The sequence below is a fragment of the Notamacropus eugenii genome, chromosome 3, assembly GCF_028372415.1.
Source record: "Notamacropus eugenii isolate mMacEug1 chromosome 3, mMacEug1.pri_v2, whole genome shotgun sequence".
Taxonomy (NCBI): Eukaryota; Metazoa; Chordata; class Mammalia; order Diprotodontia; family Macropodidae; genus Notamacropus; species Notamacropus eugenii.
This window is the reverse complement of record NC_092874.1, coordinates 21,521,653-21,538,906: the sequence shown is the minus strand read 5'-3', so window position 1 is coordinate 21,538,906 and position 17,254 is coordinate 21,521,653. Positions and strand designations below refer to the sequence as shown.

Genomic DNA, 17,254 nt, shown 5'->3' with positions numbered 1-17,254 from the left:
CAAAGAAGTCATCCACATGAGAACAATGAATGCCATGGGAAAGGAGTGAGGTTTCTCCTCACCTCCAGTATCAGTGTATTTAAGCACTCATGGCTCTGGTCAAGCCCCATTACTATGTCCATGGCTATTTACCCTGGCATGGCCTTTATCTTTCCTCCCCTTCTCAGCCCAACTCCTGGGGAAAAGCTGTCTACACCTTCACTTCTTCTCTCACTCCTTGTCAGCCCTTTGAAGTCAGGATTCCAATGTCGTCACTGGACTGAAACTGCTCTCCCATGGTCCCCACAATGTCTGACGGTCAGCCACATGTGGTGACCAACCTTTTCTCTGTCCTCATCCATCTCAATCTATCTGCTGTCTCCGGACCCTGTTGGCCATCCACTCCTCTTGTAGATGACTCTCACGCTGGCTTCCCCTGTCATTAGCACCAGGGCCTTCAGGTACTCCCCAAGCCCTGGGCTGGTGGGTCTCTGTCTCTCACCTGTCCTCATGCCATCATGAATCTAACGCTCATCTCTAGCAGATGCCTTGCACATCTCTACATCCAGCCCAGATTTTCACCTGGACTTCAATTCTGCATCAACAACTGCCTACTGGACATGACAAACTGGGTGTCCTGGAGACATCTCAAATTCAATAAGTCCCAAACAACACTCTCATCTCTCCCCACAAACCTTCATGTTTTCAAGTATCGTCCTATTTGAATCCATCCTCTAAGAATAGGTGGAATTGGGAAATGTTGAACAGAAAGACTATAAAAACCCTCTAGAATGGAGATGATGTGAATATGGGCTTTTCCTACAGGGTCTCTTCCATCCAGTTCCATGACCCCCTTGATGCCTCTGCCTCAGATGACAAAAACGTCTTTTCCTCCAAAGCTCACACCAAGGTGTCACCATCCCAAGAACATAAGATTTGGAGTCAAATAGTGCAGATTCCAATCCTGATGCTGGGTTACGTAAGCAAGCCGAGGAATCTCTCTGAGTCTATTTCCCCAAATATACAATGAAGGACTCTGAATCCTGGGAAACCCCAAATGGCAGGGCAGATGTCTTAACAAGTTTCCACAAAAGCACCAGAGGGCTCCCTGGATTCTCCCCAGAAAGGCAGAATAGGAGGTTCACAGGATCAGACTTTAAATTGAAAGGAAATATGCCTTTATTAAGTGCCTACTGAGTGCCAGACTCTGTGCTAAACATCTAACAACTATCACCTCTTCTGACCCTCATGATAACTTTGGAAGGTAAGTGTCATCATCACCCCCATTTTTCAGATGAGGAAACAGACGCAATCAGGTGAAATGACTTGCCCAAAGTCACATAGCTAGGAAGTTCTGGGGCCAAATTGACCCTCAGGTCTTCCTGATTCCAGGCCTGATGCACTACTGACTGCTCTACTTGAAGAGCAGATGGGCCATATAGTCCAACACCCTCATTCCAATGAGGAATAAGGACCTGGGAGATAAAATTATTTGTCAAAGGTAGGATCTGAACCCAGGCCCATGGACAGACCTGGTCTTGGCAGAGGATCAAACTACTCATCACGGGGTGAGGCTCAGTCTTGGAGGAAGAGTGTCCAGGCACTTTTGACTACAGCTTGGCCTCCAGGGGATGATTCTCTAATGGTTTCTATCAGATTCTAGAGAATCTAATGATTCTCTACTTGTCTAATGATGAAAGTGTTATGGATGGGACTCAGACCTCCTACAAACGTTACCTGTTCTCTAAACTTTAAAACCACTTAAAAAAACAAAGATGAGTTTTTTGATTCAAGAAGAAGCAAATGCAAACTATCCCACTCTTTGTCCAATTCAATACTGGGTACAGGTTATCATTCAGAAGCAATGTCTGCCCAGGACAGGCATAGATGGACAGACTCAATTGATTTTCCATCTAAATACAGATCACAGTTAGACCCAGGTGGGACAAGGACTCAATCTGCCCGCCTCGCCCCAACTCCCATCTCTGCCAATGTTTTGTACTCCCACAAACTATGAATGGTTTTTTACACTTTTAAGTACAACAAAACTTTATTTCAAAATGTACATGCCATTCCTTAGCTCTCTGTTATCTTCATCCATGTAGTTTTTCCTGTGTGGATGGTTGGCCAAACTCTTAACCCTTATGGATCTAATTCAGGAGGTGCTGTGCTGTTTGTCCTTCACAAACAGGAGCAGACACCACTGCTCCATGGTGGGGCAAACACCTTTGGCAAGCATATGGCTACCTATAGTAACAATCAGAGGGTCGCTGAATCGCTGTGGCTGAGGCTTGTGCCTTGTTGGAAGGAAAGCTACTTCTATCTGAAATCCAGACCCCTCTTCTCAAGACCAGTATTCTTCCAGCGGGGCTATGAGGTTTCAAATCTTGTAATCCCATGATCCTTGGAAAAATCAAAACCGAGGGTGACCCAAAGAACAGCAGAGAAAAGCATGAGACACAGACTCATGTGGAAAACTGAACACAGCAAGTCCACAGTGACTGGAAAAGACCAGTCAGAGATAGACGATGGTCAGTTCACATAGTGCACGGGCACCCTCAGAAGTTTCAGAGACAGGAAGCCAAATCCCCAGCATGCCAGGTGAACCCCTGGCAGACAGCTCAGGAGACATAGCCAAAAGAGGCAGAGACACCCTGAGGTCGGCCCTGACCATTGCACCAAATGTCCAACAAGTCACAGGGTTCCTGGGGCTCTCTGCATCTATATTCTCTGGCCAATAACCAAGTGAACACACCACTGGAAAGACCAGACAATGGAAATATTTAAAGAATGGAGGAGCCTATTAGGCTGGTGGAGAGGTAGAGGGGAACCTATATGGGAGATTTACATAAAGAATGCCACTGTGTGCACCAATGGAACTGCAAGTCAATTCATCCCATCAATCAGTGGGATTACTTAACAACAACTAGTCATATTTTAACCTATTTTCTTCTCAACAGCCCTGTAAGTTAGTTTGTGGAACAAGTATCATTGTTCCCACTTTACAGATAAGGAAGCTTACATCTGTAGAGGTCACATAGCTGGGACTCAAACGTGGACCCTCCAACGGCCAATCCAATATTATTTCTACTTTAACCCTCAATTTCTATATCTTCTATTACATAGAACCTTTTGAAACTTTAATAACCCTCTTAAAACAAATAAATTTGAGCTAAACTTATACATTCTCTGGTCCCTCTATCTATAATTAAGTATGAAAAATTAGTTGATGTTTTTCCTGTTAAAAGGGTCCACAGAGAAATTTCCAGCGGAAGTTCCACGGTCTGTCACCGACTTGGGCATGGTGGTACCTTTGTCAAAGGCTTTCCTAGAATCCTGATCTCCTTGAGCATCCCCCACTGTAACAATCTAGAAACCCCGTCAAAGAATGAGCTGAAGTTAGTCTGGGATGATGGGTCCTAAGTGACCATTCACAGGCTGGGCACAATCTGAGCTTTCCTCACTCAGCTCCCGCCAACCAAACCATTCCTTTAATAAGACATCATAGAACTCTGCCAGGAATCTGAGTCCAAATCACCAGCAAGAGCAGGTCACTACAGTTCCAAAATTCTGATTTAAAAAAAGAAATGAATGCAATCATGAAGAATTAAAATAGACCAGAAACACATTAAGGAAATGGACAGTTCAATCACCCTACTCTACAGAGGAAGAAACTGAGGCCTACGATGGTTGTGTAACTTGTCAGTGGCAGCCAACATCTAAAGCTGGGATTTCACAAATGAAAGTAAAACCTGGCCACTATTGAGATAAGGGAGGCCAGATTCCAAGGTATAGACTTCCCTCTCCTCCAAAGAAAAGTGCATCTTTTTTTAATGAGAACTGCACACAGTGCAAAGACAATAAATACCAAACAATCCAGGAAACGGTCACTCAGCAATCACACTTGGGACTTCATGGCTCCTGGGAACTCCAGGAGGAGCAAATTCCCTCTTCTAAAGCAGGGCTGTAATTTATATCTCGGAGTGCTGCCTAGAGAACTGAGAGGTCAAGTGATTTGCCCAGTCACACAGAGGCCCAACTTGAACCTAGCTCATTTCTCTGGTGTTGCTAAGCAGGAGAAAAACTTGAAGGCTAGCTTCTGGGCCTGAAGATTTAAAGTAGCAGCTACCCTAAAGCCCAGAAATTCCCAGGTACCCTCCACTATAGTAACTCAGAGTGCCTTCAGGTTGAACAAACCACCTTCCACACAAATCTGTGAGTGGCTATTAGAAACTCTATCTCTCCATTTTACAGATATGAAAAACTGAGGCTCATCCAAGTGGGAAGGCTTGTTAACCATGGCGTATACTCATGGGAATGGCCATTCAAATCTAGGTTCCCTCACTCAGGTAAGTACTTGTGACTCAACATAAATTGGTAAGGACCCAAGGCCTGATATTTTTCTTTTCATAATGTCTTGGCTAAATCTGCTTCTTACTGAGTGACAACCAAAATACTAAGAAAATGCAGTCGGATGAAAAGTCTTTACATGCCCTCACCTGTTCCTAATTCCTGAAATACTAAAACATGAAAATAATTCAAATAAGAACGCTTTTTTCAGCTTTCGGCTGTTTAATGAGCTCTTAAGATTACAACAAGCTCTTACATGGAAGAAACCATGTCTTCCTTGTACCACTGTGTGCCTAGAGAATTGTGGGCATTCAATAATACTGCCGATAAATAACCACCTTTTACCATTTAGTTTCACTTTTAGTTTTTCTTTGTTTGGGTGAAGAGCTCTGATAAACACCTGCAATAAATTCTCTCGGAGGGGAAATCTTTCTTTAAGCTGGGTTCCGGAAGGCATCTCCCCTCTTTAAGGTCCATTTGGAAATCCGGACTAGGAGCCCGGGCACCCCTCAGTTCCAGCTCCTGTCCTTGAGTCTGCCGAGTCCCTCCTGGGAAAGGAGGGCAGGTAACAAATGAAGGGGATCTGGGGGTCGGATGCAGGCGGGATGCCCTCCTGGCTCCCGTGGGTGACCTTGGGCACAGCCCTTCTGGTCGGTGAAATGGGAATGCCAGGCGGGCACTGCCCGGCCGCTCTGCCCAGGGCCCTCCGGGGCCCGCTGGGGGGTTTGTGGTCTTAAAAATCATTCAACTGGTTACATTGTAGCGTAACGAGGTGGCTCCGCAGAAACCCCAGGAAAGGATTTAGGGATTCACGAGGACATTTTAGGGGACAGACACCTGATTTCCCTAATAAAGTTGGGAATCTAGGGATCTGTAAATAACTTATTTTATTTCACGGTATTTGCCAAATTTACTCTTTTTAAAAAATCGGTCCGCGGTTTCCTCCAACGTTATTGGGCTAAAAGGGGTTAAAGGCGTGAGCCCCGAGGCACGGGGGCGCCTGAAGGTGGGGGGCCCTTCGGGGGGGGCCTCTGGGGGGGCAGGGGGGCCCGCCCCGCCGGGGGGAGGGCGGAGGGACGGATACCGCAATCCCGCAGCCTGGGCGCGGGGGGGCCGCAAGGGCACCGCATCCTGGCCATCCTCCGCATCCTCGGGCCCCGTGGGGTCCGGTGGGGGAGGGGAAGGAGCCGCCAAGCGGGCGACCCCGGCCGAAAGGGGGGGCCCCGAAGGACACTCCGCGGGGGGGCAGGACAAGCAGGTCCGTCCTGGGGGGAGGGGGACACAGGACCCCCCAGATCGGGGGGATGCACTGGGGCCTGGGGGGGCGGGTCACTATCGGGGCGGCCAGTGCTGGGGAGGGGCCCTCCAAGGCAGGGGGCGCAGTCGCCGCGGATTTGGGGGGCCCGGGGAATCCTCGCCGCAGCTCCGGCCCCCTCTCCCCCTCAGGCCGAGCCAGGCCGCGCTCGGGGCTCCGGGCTCAGGGTTCGAGGCTCGGGCCCGCTCGCTCCCAGCCAGCCCGGGCCGGGGCCAACTTGGCCGGCGGGGCCCAGCCCGGCGAGCCGGGGGGTTGGGCCCCGCGAAGGCCCCCGCGCCCTCCCCGCGCCCGCCCCGCCGGCCGCCCTTACCTGTCCCGGCGCCCGCAGCCGCCGCGGCTCCAGCACCTCCAACGGCCCCGACGCCCAGATGCCCGCGCGCCCCGCGCCCGCCCCGAGCATAGCACTGAGCAGGCAGCCGGACGGCCGCGGGAGGGGCCGCCCAGGGGAGGGGGCAGGGGAGGAGGGAGGAGGGCGGGAGCGGAGAGCGGGGGAGGGGGAGCCCGGGGGGGCGGGGCAGGGCCGGCCAGCGCCTCTGCGCCTGCGCCGATCGCTCGCGTCACTGTGACGTCAGCATCGGGGCGGGGCTGGGCTCTGGGCACAGAGGAGGGGAGAGGGAGAGAAAGACAGTGACTGGAGGGGCGGGGCTCCTGGGGGGAGGGGGCGGGACTTCTTAAAGCGGAGAGGGCGGGGCTGCGGGAGGGGAAGGGACGGAGACGTAGCCCGAGAGAATAGGAGGGGGAGGGGGAAGAGAAGAGAAGAAAGGGGGAGGGGGGATGCGGGGCGAGCCTGGGGCGCCCCCCCTCCAGCCATGGCGGCCCTGTGCCCCTCAGCCCGCTGCCCCGGGAGCCCCGCGCCTCCCTCCTGGACTGTTCTGAGCAAAATAAAATAAAGAACCGTGTGCCAGCGTGTGTGCCCACATGTGTGGGCACGAAGGCTGGCGTGCCCCCGGGGAACGTCCGGGGGGGACGGGGCAGCCCCCCGTGCCCGCTGGTAGCCGGGCAGGACCCAGCCCTTCTCAGGGCAGCCCCTGCCCAAGGTTGTGCCCGCAGCTGGCAGGACGCTTAGGAAAGACTTATGTGTAGGAGCCTGCCAAAGTCCACTGGGAAAGAGGCCACACGAACTGGCATCGGATTTCTCCATGCCCTCTGCCCCCCCTCCAAAGCCCAGGCAGGGCCCCTCGTTACCCGCCCTGGTCCCTCGTTACCCGCCCTGGTCCCTCGTTACCCATCCTGGCACCTCGTTGCCCGCCCTGGCACGTGGCTTCTCTTTGCCCCCTCGGCGCGTGGCATGTCGGCCAGACCTCCCTAAGGCTCGTCTTTGGACGGGCAGTCTTTTCGTTGACTCCATGGAGATGCCAGTCTTAGACGGACTGGGTGAGGCAGAGGGCCGTGAACTGGGCCTGGGACCGGGCAGGAAGAACCTGGCACTGCGTTGGGGAAGCAGCGCTGGGCTTCAAGGCTCCCCAAGTGTTCCCTGATAGACACAGCTTCTAAAAACACCCATGACTTTGTGGCTTGGGAGCAGCTTCCAGACCCCAAAAATCAAAATGTGGGTTACTCTGTGGCAAGGGAGGGATGTGGGGGGAGCATGTCCTTCCAGGAGGTGATCGCCTGTTATCCATGGTCTAAAGTACGTTTCCAGACCGAGAAGGATCCTAATTTAGCCCAGTGCCCAGTGCTTCAGGAATGACAACTAATTGACCTAACTAAGGAAAGGCGCCTCCTTCCTGTAGGTAGGGAGGCTTAGGATCATGATAACAGGTTTTCAATGACTGATGAATGAATAAAACACCTATGATGTACTGTGCTGGATGCTGGCTATTTTTATATAAGAAGATTAGAGTCTATGGGAAGGAAACAACCTGTAAACATAAGTAAATACCGGATGGCACAAAATCAGTGTGGGGAGAATATGGGCTAGAGGGGCCAGAAGATTAGAAGCCACAAGGGTCAGCATAGGCCTGCAGATATGGTAGTACCTGAGCAGAGCTTGGAGGGGAGATAGGGGTTCTAAGAGGCTGAGTTAAGGAGGGGGAGCACCGTTAGCCGAGACAGACTATGCAAAGACCCAAAAGTCAGGAGACCAAATGGCATGTTCAGGGGGAAATCATTAGGCCGGTCTAGCTGGGGCTGAGTCTGTTGACTTTGCACAAGTATTGCTGCTGTTTTGTTGGGAGGTGGGGTGGGAGTAACAGTATTTACATTGAGATAGAGAAATTAAAAGTAACAAAACTTTTTTTTTAAGTTATGATCTGAGCATATAGGATTGGGCAAGGAAGTGGTGTGGTCAGGAAGCAAGAGTGAAGACCGAAAGAAGGCACTCCCAGGGTCTGTGGGTTCAGCATCAGAAGCCAGGAAATGTTAAAGGCCTAGGGCCTCATCGCGTGGAGCACATCCTCTGGGGCAGAGTGGAGGAGGTAGACAAGAATCAGTCAGGAGGACAGTGAAAAGGGCCCTAAGGCTGAAGTCCTGAGATGAAATCCTACTTCTGAGACTTGGAATTGGGGTTTACCACTCTCTGGGCCTCAGTTTTTTCGCCTGTAAAGTGAGGGGTTTGGATCAGATGGCCTCCAAGGGCCTTCCAACTCTAGAGACAGAACCCTAGGAGCCTGCCTCAATTTGTACATCTTCCTAGGGATGAGGTCAGCAGCACCGCTGAGGGATATAGCAAGTAGCCATTGACCAGTCTGCTTGCTAAGGTCCTCAGCATCTATAAATCTACAGACCTTTGTGGGCCCCAGCTGAGGGTGGGGCAGGGATAATGAAGACATAAAAGGACTGGATGAGAGTGGGAACTGATGCAGCACCCTTTGAATCTGGGGTTACAACATCTAGCCTTCTATTAAAGAGAGGTTCACTATAACCTTGGACATGCCTTAAGGCATTTGAGACAACACACTCTTTAAATACAGTCAAGACTGAGTTGGTCTAGTGCCTGGCCCTCTATACTGCACTGCTGGATTCAGGCCACACTGAGGATTCAAGTTAGCTGAAGCCCTCTCCCTGGTACCACTCTTACCTGGAAGTCACCAAAGAAATCCTCCCATCCTAGAAATTCGAATGCTGTTGCGCAGCATTAATAAGTAAGAACTCCCAACTTTGTTCTGGAAGTCGGTCAGCTGTCTGTTGCTAGACAGCTAAAAAAGTGTATACCCTTTCCCCTGCTCAGGGGAAGGATCACTGCCAGGAACCAACCCTCCAGCTAACTGGGAGGGAAAGGAAGCAATAGACCTAAAAATTTCCCAAGAGAATCCTTGCCTGGCTCTCCTTCACCTTCACAGAGCAAGGCTGTAGTCCTTGAATGAGAAAGGTAACTTTAACCAAAGAAAACAGTTGTCAGGGCGCTCAACATTCTCTTCTATAGAAAGTAAACCAAGAAACCTCTCAAATATTGATGTTTCTACAGTGCAATAAAAGTTCCATGAAAATGCGCTCTGGGTAACTTTGGAGAAGCATATAGAGCCAGTTTAGACTTCAAAGAAGTTTCTATGCACCATCTCTTCTAATACCAGAGAAAATAGAATACTGCTTATGGGGTAACTCATTTACCCACCCCTAATATTTATTAAAGATCAGAATGTGCCCCACTCCATAAATGGAGTAATGGAATCAGCCTATGCCTAGGTAATATTTAAAAATACTTGGTAACAAATTCGTATGTTATTATTCAAGTTTGATTCAAGCCAACACACTCATTAGTTAATGAAAAACTCCTCCTCCCATTGGACTGGAGGTGAGGGGGAGGAGGAGAGGGAGAAGGCATTCTCTAGGATCAAAATCAGTTCCTTTTATGGAACTTTAAGAAACTTTAATTAGATATACATCATTAAACAAAGTGACAAGATGAAACGCGCAGGCTTGTTTATTGAAAAGAAATCAGGAGATGGCAAAATGCAATCAAGATCCAAAATGTAATCAGGTCCATGGAGGAATTATAATAGGTAAGGCTATTAGATTTGGAATCTTAAAGACTTGAGTTCAAGTCACTGAGGCATAAGATGGCAGTAGGGTAAACCTGAACAAGTACTTTCTCTGTGTATCTCTGTATTCTCAACTGTAAAATGGGCAGATAATAGCACCTACTTCCCAGGATTGTTGAGCGGATCAAAAGATGTAATATGTAAAGTGCATTAGGAACCTCAAAGCCTTAAATGCCAGCTGCTAGTATTGCTGTAATGTGCTTCAAGGAAACAATATGCTCAGAAATAGGATGGGAGATCATCTTGGGGATCACCTGGCAGTATTCTCTTTTTTTCCAATATATTTATTTTTAGTTTTCAACATTCACTTCCATAGAGGTTTTAAATTTTCTCCTCCTCCCTGCCGCATCTTTCCCCAAGAAGGCTTGCAATCTGATACGGACTCTACATGTACATTCCTATCAAACACATTTTCACATTAGTCTTGTTGCATAGAAGAATTATAATGAAGTGGAGAAACCATGAGAGAGAAAAAACAAAACAAAATAAAACAAAATGTGTTTCACTCTGCATTCCGACTCCACAGTCCTTTCTCTGGGTGTAGATGGCATTTTCTGTCATGAGTCCTTTGGAATTGTTTTAGGTCCTTGCGTTGCTGAGAAGGGCTAAGTCCATCAAAATTAGTCATCACACTCTCTGGCTGTTACTGTGTATAATGTTCTCCTGGTTCTGCTCACTTCACTCAGCATCAATTCCCATAAGTCTTTCCAGGATTTTCTGAAGTCTGCGTGTTCAGCATTTCTTATAGCACAATAGTATTCCATAACACTCATACACCACTACTTGTTAACCATTCCCCAATTGATGGGAGTGCCCTCAATTTCCAGTTCTTGGCCACCACATGTTTCACCTTTCCCCATTTTTATTATCTCCTTGGGATACAGCTCTTGAAGTGATATTGCTGGGTCTAAGGGCATGTACATTTTTATAGCCCTTTGGGCATAGTTCCAAATTGCTCTCCAAAATGGTTGGATCAGCTCACAGCTCCACCAACAACGAACAAAGTTCCAACTTTTTCACATTTTCTCTAACATTTATCATTTTCCTGTTTTGTCATGTTAGCCAATCTACAGTATTCTCTTAATGCAATTTCCCCATTATACATTTAATCAATTAGAATATGTTTCATTTCACCTATAGAGAGGTATATTTTTTTCAAAGTCTCTGTCTTGTCTCAACAGAACAAAAGCAAGACGTCAAAGAAGCCGTGCTGACCAATTGGAGTTGTAAAATGAGTTTAGAGAATAAACCTTTAACCAGCTTTCAGTACAGTGCCTGTCCCATAGTAGGTACTCACTCAATAAATGCTTGTTGACTTGACCAAACCCAGCTCCACATTTAGGAGCTCATTGGTGCCTACAACTCTGGTATAGCTAAGAGATTCCATAGTGCCTACTTAAGTAATTATAAATTTCCTTGATTTCAATTCAACAAATTCATTGAGCACTTACTAAGCCCCTATTATTTGCAAAATACTTTTCTTTCCTCTCATATAAGAATTATAGATATAGAGTTATGCTTCCCCCCTCCTGCCCTTCAAAAATCTAGGGCAGAGGTTCTTTATCTGGGGTGTGTAACCTTGTTTGCTTAATATTTTGATCACCATATTTCAGTATAATTGGTTTCCTTTGTAATGCTATGTATTTTAACTTATGCCTTTAGAAAACATAATTTTGAAAAAGGGTCCCTGGGCTTCACCAGGCTGGGCCAAAGGGGTCCTGAACATAGAAAAGGTGAAGACCCTCTACTCTTGTCAGTGAGTAAAAGAGACAGCTCTGACATCTGTCAGTAGAGAAGAGAGCCATCTATGGAAGAAAAACAGCCTCTTAAAAGCAGATGAGAATTTCTCCTCTCCTCCCTCCACTTCCCTCTCCACCCCCTCACTGACCATAGCTACTTATAGCAGAGCTACTCACAGGGAGGTCCCCACAGGGAGCAGGCCAAGTAGCCAAGGCTAGAAATATCTCCAAAAAGTAGAAATTCTAAGAGAACTGAATCATGCAGAGGAAAAGCCAAGGAACCCAGCTGAGCAACTTGTCCAGTAGAGACCCTGAGCCTAAAGGAAACAACATGAGGAAATGACCAGAAGGGAAAGACTTCAGAGAGCTGCAATGTTCTGCCCACACATGGGGAGGGAAAGAGAAGGCAAATACAAATACACATTTCTGTAGCACCTACTATGTGCTGGCTACTGTGCTAAGTACTTTATAGATATTATCTCATTTGATCCTCACAACAATTCTGTGAGGTAGGTACTGTTATAAAACCCGTTTTATAATTGAGGGAACTGAGGCAAACTGAGGTTAAATGACTTGCCCAGAGTGACACAGGTGGTAAGTGTCTGAAACCAGATTTGAACGCTTTTCTTCCTGACTCTTGGCCAAGAGCTCTACCTACTACACCACCACTGCACAGATAACACACGGAAGGCACTGGAGTTTTTGGTCTCCAGCCTCTAACAGGTTCACTCTTGATCTGGTCAGACAGGCAGACAGGAGTTAATAATCAGCTTTATTCTACTCTAGTCTTCTCAAATGGTTGCTCCTATGGCAATCCCTTCTTTCAGGGGCTGGAGAGAAGGCGGGCCATCTACCCCTACCTCTTGATGGGGTCAGTAGAGACAGGCACCCTTGTGCATTCCCCTAAATCCCCTCAAGCCTCAGTGGAGGCCAGTTGAGGAACACACACATTCTCCTTATGGGTTCCTCATGGTTTTTCCCCATTAATTTCCCCCATGGATTTTCCCCCTTCACTGACCAGTGCCCACTTGCTCTTATAGGGCAACAGACGAAGAAGGCATCTTGCCAACATTAAGCTCACAGATTAACAAGCGAAGTAAATATAAATTATGCCACTCCCATCTCTTAAGGGCAGCCTGTCACTATGATTCTAAGAACTACTACCTAGAATCCTTGGAATTATTTTGGGAGTTATTATCTAACATCTGAACATTGCCATGGCTATGGATCCTGAAAAACTAAACTCTAAAAGGATAACAAAATCCTCCTTATATACAAGCACCTAGCTGCCATCTGTGCTCCTGGATTAGTGTACTCTCTCTATGTGCCTACTCTTTCCACCGATGCTTTGTAGGAGAGTACACTCCAGGTTCATGGCTAGGGGAAAGGAGTGGGAAGGAAGAGGCAGGAAATGTTGTTACTAATGTCCTCCTGTATTATGTCAGTAAAAACTTTGGCTTTGAGCTGGCTGTAGCTACTAGCTGACTAGTGAAGATAAGTAAAAACTCCAGTGGGGGATCACCAGCTATTGTTTTCAAAAGTCCAGACGCTTAGTAAGTATCTATGCAGTACCTTCACAAACTTTGAATTTGAGGGTGGTAGCCTACTTATAAGTGGGTAGCAGAGATGAATGCTAGAAACTCACTGATGAACACCTACATGCATATAATATGTACAAATCTGTAATACATATATGTGTATACAATATACATTTTATATGTATATGTATATATAAACCTATATGTATATGTTTGAGGAAGGAGAAAGAACAAAGAACTAGGGGGAACCAATAAAGGTTTCACATATGAGCTATAACCAGTAATTTTTATATCTTGGGAATGAGCACAGAACATATCCTCAATTCATTTAGGAGGAAGATATGCAGTAGAGAAAGCCCTGGAACACATACAGCATCAGATACTTACCAGCTGTGTGACCTTGGACAAGTCAATTGACCTCTGTATAGCTCAATTTCTTCAACTGTAAAATGGGGATAATAATTGTATCTACCTCCCATGGTTGTGAGAGTCAAAGGAGATCCTATCTGTAAAGCACTTAGCTTAGTGCCTAGAACATACCAGGGGTTTAATAAATGCTTGCTGACTTGACTTGAAAATATTCCTGGTTCAGTTTACTTCAGTCTGCATCTGTTCATAAAAGTCTTCCAAGTTTTCTCTAAAAGTATCTCTTTCATCATAATCTATTATATTAATATACTGTAATTTGTTCAGACATTTCTTAACGTTTGTTGAATAAAAGGGAATTAAAGGCAGAGGAGAAGTACTGCATGATATACAGTTGATGCAAACTAAAAATGAAACTTGGACTAATGTCCATAAAGACAGAAAAACAACACATTTAATTTGAGTCTCATTTGTAGTTCTTTTGGAAAGGACATTTCTTAGGATAAGTTGAGACAGTGTGTTAGAGTGGAAAGAAATAGACTTGAGAATCAGAAAGTTGAGAGGTTTCTATGCTCTTTCCCCATATGAGAGGCATTGTAGAGTAGCTGTTAAGAAGACTTGAATTTGAATTCCACCTCCAACTCTTACTAGAAGTGTGACCCTGTACAAATCAATTAACCACTTTTGTGATCCTTGGTTTCATTATCTGTAAAATTAAGGGAACTGGATTGAATGACCTTGGAGGTCCAATTCTGCTTTAAGTCTATGATTCAATGACAATGATGCCTTCCTTTTGGGGAGACATGCGTCCAGTGCTTTTCTCCTGTAACTCAAAGACATAATAGTGAGTTTAAGCAGGTAAAGAAATTCCTTAATAGAACACTTAATGAGTTTTATTTTTGGCTGTGTTGCCAGGAGAAGACTTTCTCCAGATATCTTTGCTTGTTAGTTTATCAAAAAAATCCCCAATTTTTCTTTGCACCTCCCCCAAAACCAACAAAAAACCCTTAACCCCCAAATAACTGAATTATATGCAAAACCCACTTGGGACTTTCTAAATGAAATCTATAATATAATAAATAAGAGATATAAAGAGATTCAGGAATACAAGTAAACTTCCCTACAGAGAAGATGCTTGGGATAATCATCTTTTGGTCTCATGACAGTTCAACTTTGCAAATACTTTTACATTTCAGTGGATTGTAGGATAATAATGGTAGATCTAGGGGTGAAGGTGAATGTCCTCAGAGGCCTAAGCTAGTCTAACCTCCTCATTTTATAGGTGGAGAAACCAAGGACCAAGCAATTTAAACCCAAAGATTCTGACTCATTTGTCTCTCTCCATTGATGTGGTATGAGCTTCAACCATCCAGACCTGTTTATCATGCATCGTTCTCAGCCATGTTCTCATATAAATCCACCATGATGGATCAACCCAATTTGTTAATGGCATTCCTCTAATTATTGAAATTTGGTAGATATACCTGTGTAGCACTCAGGTTGTTCATCGGCCATCTGTTCTCTGTCTCTTTCTTTATGACCAGCCCTCCTCACTCTTTACTCATAAAATCCCTCAAGGTAATCCATGCCACTGCTTGTGTATAGGTCATCACTGGGAAAATGCTACACAATGCTTGTACTGACCACCCACATCCCCACCTCCATTTGGGCCTCTGTAAGCATCACTTCTTCAAATATCCTGGTATTCCAATATTCATGACCACACTGCACCATTGGAAGAATGTTCATGTTAAAAATTAGTCCCTTGTGCTGGGAGACATTTTTAAATCACTGAAAACACCAACTTGTTCTCTTTCTCCTATTTGATTATGAACCTAATTTGTTGTCCATATGACATGCCAATCCTAGATATATGGATTGTGAACCAACCCAATGAACCAGCCACTCAACTGCATGCTATGATTTGGAGAGTAGCCCTTTCTTGGCCATTTAGTTTTTCCTATAAGGATTGAGGGCTTGGGTTCAGATGCCACCTAGGATTACCTGTTTGGCCTTAGGCAAATCACCTCATCTTTCTGGCTCTCACTTTATTTGTGAGGTAAGAGGGTTGAACTAGCTAATCTAGCTAATCTCTGCTACCAGATAATCTATGCTGCTTTGATCCTATGACCCGAAAGCAGGCCAAACACACTTGAGTTATAATGAAAGTCTTGCGGATATTGTGCACCATAATGTCTTGAGAGTTGATCCAATCGGTCCATTATCAACTGTAAGCCAGAGGACCAATAGAATGTGGACTCTGTGCAGGATATTTTCCATGACAGTAGCATACTCCCTTGGGAAGAGGATATATTTTCCAGTTTTATACTTCCTTTGATGGTCATTGAACAGAGGACAATCTCTGTGGTTTCATTTATCAAAGAATCTTGAAACTCCTTGTTGGAAGAGAGCCTTCAAGGTTCAATTTTTGTTCTATTGATTCAAATGCTTTTAAGAGTAATAGTAATAAGATCTTAATAAATACGTGTTGGATTTGACTTGGACTCATAGGTGTAGAGGTGGCAAATGGAATAAAGTGGGTACAGCATTCATAGTGGATACGCTTGGAATCTGGAAATCTTCATAAAAATTCTGGCTTTGGAGCAGCACACAGGACTTTGTGAATACTTCAACCAATACTGTGGTATCATGAGGTGGGCACTCCTTTCACTGATAGAGAACATAGCCCTTCTACAAAGCCTTAGCAGAAGGTCTTTGAGAGGTGCTGTCTCTGAAAATTCTGTACCCTGTAGCCTTCCTGATGACGAGCATGTCTGACTTAGCTGGGCTGGCTCTTGGGTATAGCCCATCCTCAATGTCTCCCTTGCTCTGAAGAACTTGCCAGAACCTCATGGCATAGCCTCACAGGAGCCAAGGTCATCTCTACACTATGACGGGAAATAAGACTTTTATCCAGAGAAAGAACTGATAAAAGTATGTATAGAATAATTTTACATGTGTATCTATATCTACATATATCTACACACACATACATATGCCTATTTGTGTCTCTAGCCATCTTTGGAGGGGGGAAGGAAGAAAAAAAGGAAAAAGAAAAAAATAATTTGCATGATAACTTTATTATATATTTGAAAGGAATAGCGAATTGTACATAAAAGATTTGTAGTTTCTTGGATGATTATCTTATTTTATTATACTGTCATGGAAATGCTTGTTTAATTCCATAAATTAAAAATAAATAAATAGAATTTTTAAAAAAGACTTTTATGAAGGATTCACATACAAAAAAAATGTGAAATCGAAGGGGGAGTGGGGAACCGTATAATTCTCCCCCAAGCACCAACTTTAAATTCTTCTTAAAGAGGTGCCAAGGGAATATCTGTGGTCCTAGGTGCCAGACCACTACACTTCCTACAGATTACCCAAGGGCAAGGTTTTTAGGTTGAAGCAGCTGTCTACTTGAATGAGAATGTCCAGCCTTTCAGTTTCTTGGTATAATTAGGAAGCTACCTAGTTCTACCAATTTTGGTCTGGGTGTTCTATAGGAGATGAGATCTAGCACCTTTAATCTCTAGGTTCCAGGTGCTAATGCCAGAATCTTATTTCCAAAATACACTTAAAATGCATAATGGAAAATTAAAAGTATAATGCATACATATATTATAATAATACTAATATGTTAATAATATAAATAGAACATGTATAGTAAGTAACTAAGTGGAAAAGTGCATGGTCTGGTGGGCATTCTATATCATATATGTAATAAGAAGTATTACAGAAGTTCAGATATCGAAGGAATGAGACTCGACTCCTTTCAGTTAGAATAACTCTTCTATGCTGTCTGACATTCAAATAATTCAGGTGCTGAATTAGCCTGTGGTTTTATACAAAACCCATGACCTGGTTTCTTCTTCTGATAACATCACTCCATCTCACCCAAAGGCTTTCAATGATCCCTCACATCTAATAGGATGTGAGCCTTTGGATGGGTCTGTTGATTTAGTAGAGATGACTAGTCCTCTTTAT

At 45.3% G+C, this 17,254-nt stretch overlaps 1 protein-coding gene across 1 annotated transcript in view; it reads right to left on the bottom strand.

Moving 5' to 3' along the window:
- SNRK (SNF related kinase) overlaps window positions 1–6,092 on the bottom strand; it is a 46,777-nt gene extending 40,685 nt beyond the window's left edge. Inside the window, exon 1 of the mRNA XM_072651080.1 lies at window positions 5,955–6,092. The gene's annotated coding sequence lies outside the window, so the exon portion shown is untranslated. The remainder of the gene's footprint in view (window positions 1–5,954) is intronic.
- Between the last annotated feature and the right edge of the window lie 11,162 nt (window positions 6,093–17,254).